The sequence below is a fragment of the Pteropus alecto genome, unplaced genomic scaffold (genome assembly GCF_000325575.1).
Source record: "Pteropus alecto unplaced genomic scaffold, ASM32557v1 scaffold255, whole genome shotgun sequence".
Classification (NCBI taxonomy): Eukaryota; Metazoa; Chordata; class Mammalia; order Chiroptera; family Pteropodidae; genus Pteropus; species Pteropus alecto.
The window spans coordinates 212,981-217,025 of record NW_006436815.1 but is presented as its reverse complement, the minus strand read 5'-3'; positions in this window follow the sequence as shown (position 1 = coordinate 217,025).

The window sequence follows — 4,045 nt, the reverse complement described above, 5'->3', positions numbered from 1 at the left end:
TGTCCAGTTCATTCATATTAAGTACATTCATATTGTGTAAATATCACTGTCATCCATCTCCAGGACTCTTCTTTGCAAAAGTGGAACTCTGTGCTCATTAAAAATAACTCTTGTGAACCCCAACTTTCAATTCCATGGCAACCACAATTCTTTCTTTTACTTTTTTAAAAATAGTCCCTTTCCCCTCATCTTTCAACTTCTTGTGATAAACATTCTACTTTCTGTTACTATGAGCTTTTTAACATATAAAATATAAGTGAAATCATGCAATATTTTTCTCAGTGTCTGGCTCATTTCACTTAGCTTATTGGCTTATTGTCTTCCGGTTTTATCCATGTTGTTTTAAATGATAGGATTTCCTTCTTTTTATTCCTGAATTATATACATATAATATACACAAATATATTGCATACTAACACATATTAAATATAATAATATATTATCATAATATAATACATATTGTATATTAAAATATTCAGGCTTAATAAAGGAAATCATGTTATAAATACACAATTGATTTATTTAATCATTCATTTATTAATGGATTTTTGGATGTTTCCATATCTTGGCTCTTATAAATAATGCTATAATAAACATTGGAGTACAGATATCTCTTCAAGGTAGTAATTTTAATTAGCTCAGTTACATATTTAGAAGTGAGATTACTGGATTATATAGTAGTTATATTTTTAATTTTTTGAGGAATCCCCATACTGTTCCCATAACAGTTCTACTAATATATATTTCCACCAACAGTGTACAATAGTTCCCTTTTCTTCACATCAACATTTGTTATTTTTGTAACTTTGAAAAGAAGCATACTAACAGGTACATTGTGATATCTTAATGTGGATTTCATTTTCATTTCACTGATAATTAGTGATGTTCAGCATCTTTTCATATAGTTGTCATTTGTATGTCTGGATAATCTAGCCAATGAAAGTGAGTATTAAATTCCATGGCTATTATTGCATAATGCTCTCTTTTTATCTCATTAAATTTGTTAATATTTATTTATATATTTAGGTGATTCAATGTTGAGTGTGTAAGTATTTACAAATTTTATATGTTCTTGAAGAATAGGCCCTTTTGTTATTTTATAAAGATATTGATTGTCTCGTGTTACTTTTTTTACTTAACATCTATTTTGTTTGACATCAATATAGTCAACACAATCTTCTTTGTTTTCCATTTTCATTGAGCATCCTTTTCAAATCTCCATTTTTAGTCTATGTGTGTCCTTAGACCTTAATGAGTACCTTATAAGCAGCAAGTACTTGTCATATTATTTTATCCATTCAGCCACCCAATGTTCTTTGATTAGGAAAGTTAGTCCATTTACTTTTAAAGTTATTTTTGATAGTAGGGTTTAATATTGCCACATTGTTATTTGTTTAATGGGTGTTTTTTAAAACTCTTTCACCTTTCTTCCTTTCTTTTGTAATTTGATTTTTTTTTAGTGGTAAGCTTTGATTTCTCTCTATCTTTTAATTAATGCATTCTGAACTTGGGCGGAGGAAAAAATGTGTTATTTATTTATTTTTAATTAAATTATTTAATTTTTATGGTGATATTGGTTAACTAAATCCAATAAGTTTCAGCTCTACATTTTAACAGTAGGGCATATATGTATGTATGTATGTATATATATATTTTTTTCACTGTGTGTTCACCTCCCATAGTTAGATTTATTGCTGTCACCATATGTTTGACTACTTTTACTCCATCTACCCTCCCCCTCGCCTGTCCCCTACCCTCTGGTAACCATGAGTCTATTGTCTATGTGTGTATGTTCTGTTAATTTATTGCTTTTAGGTTTATATCCCGCATATAAGTGATATCATGTGATTTTCAACTTTTTCTGTCTGGCTTATTTAGCTTAGCATGATTACCTCCAGGTCCATCCATGTTGTCGCAAAGAGCAGTATTTCATCTCTTCTGATAGCTGAGTGATATTCCATTGTATATATGTACCACAGCTTCTTTAGCTAATCATCTATTGTAGGACATTTCAGTTGCTTCCATGTCCTGGCTACTGTGAATAATGCTGCTATGAACATCGGTGTGCAAATACTTTTTCCCATATGAGTTTTTGAAACTTTGACATAAATATCCAGTACAGCGATTGCTGGATAATATGGTAGATTAATTCTTAGGTTTTTGAGGAAACTTCATACTGCTTTCCATAGTGACTGTACCAATTTGCGGTCCCACCAGTAGTGTATAAGTGTTCCTTATTCTCTGCATCATCTCCAACATTTATTATTACTTCTGTTGATTATAGCTATTCTAACAGGTATGAGATGGTATCTCATTGTGGTTTTGATTTGCATTTCCCTAATAGCAAGCAATATTGATCATCTTTTCAAATATTTGTTGGCCATTTGTATATCCTCTATGAAGAAGTGTCTGTTCAGATCCTCTGCCCATTTTTGACTGGATCATTTTGTTGTTGTTGCTGTTGTTGTCGTTGTTATTGAATTGTATGAGTTTTTGCATATTTTAGATACCAGACCATTATCAGAAGAGTTTCTTGCAAGTATATATTCCCATTCGGATGGTTATCACTTTACCTTGCTGAAAATTTCTTTTGCTGAGCAGAAGCATTTTAGTTTGATGTAGTCCCATTTATTTATTTTAACTTTTACTTCCCTTGCCTTCGAGGTCCTATTCATAAAATCCTCTTTAAGTCCAAGGACCTTGAGTTTAGTTCCTATATTTTCTTCTCTGCATTTTATTGTTTCAGGTCTTATATTCAGATCCTTAATCCATTTTGAGTTAATTTTGGTGTGTGGTGATAGACAACAGTCTAGTTTTATTCTTTTGCAGGCGGCTTTCCAGTTTTCCCAGCACCATTTATTAAAGAGGCTTTTCTTTCTCCAGTATATGTTTTTGGCTTTTTTGTAGAAATTTATTCGCCCATATAAATGTGGGTTTACTTCCGGACTCTCAATTCTATTCAACTGATCCATGTGTCTATTTTTCTGCCAATACCATGCCGTTTCGATTACTTTTTCTTTGTTGTATAATTTGAACTCAAACAAAGTGATGTTTCCAGCCTCATTCTTTTTTCTCAGTATGGCTATGACAATTCGGTGTCTTTTGTACTTCTATATATATCTGATGATTTTTTCTTATATTTCTTCAAAAATTAACCATGGGATTTTGATGGGGATTGCATTAAATCTGTATAATGCTTTAGGTAATATGGTCATTTTAACTATATTGATTCTTACAATCCAAGAACATGGAATATCTTGCTATTTCTTTGTATCGTCTTCGATTTCTTTTAATGAGGTCTTATACTTTTCATTATATAGATTCATCACGTTTTGTTAGATTTATTCTTAGATATTTTATTCTTTTTCTTGCAATTGCAAAAGGAATTTTTTCATTTCTTTTTCTGACTCTTCATTATTAGAGTATAGGAACATATAGATTTTTGAATGTCAATTTTATATCCAAAAATTTTACTGTATTTGCTTATTCGTTCTAGTAGTGTACGTGTGGAGTATTTAGGGTTTTCTATACAGAGAATCATGTCATCCGCAAATAGTGACAGTTTGACTTTTTCATTTCCTATGTGGATGTCTTTTATATCTCTTTCTTGCCTGGTTGCACTCACCAGGACCTCCAATGTTATATTGAATAAGAGTGGCAATAGTGGACAGTCTTGCTTTGTTCCTGATCTTAGAGGGAAGGTTTTAATTTTTCACCATTAAGTATAATGTCGGCTGAGGATTTGTCATTAATACTCTTTATTATGTTAAGGTACATTCTTTCTATACAGATTTTGTTAAGTGTTTTAATCATAAATGGATGCTGTATCTGGTCAAAGGCTTTTTCTGCATCTATATATATGATCATATGATCCATATTTTTTAAATTTGTTTATGTGGTGTATCACATTAATCAATTTGAGTATGATGAATCATCCTATGTCTCTGGGATGAAGCCCAATTGATCGTGGTGTATAATCCTAATATGTTGCTGTATTCAGTACAATAGTATCTTATTTAGGATTTTTGCATTTGTGTTCAAGAGA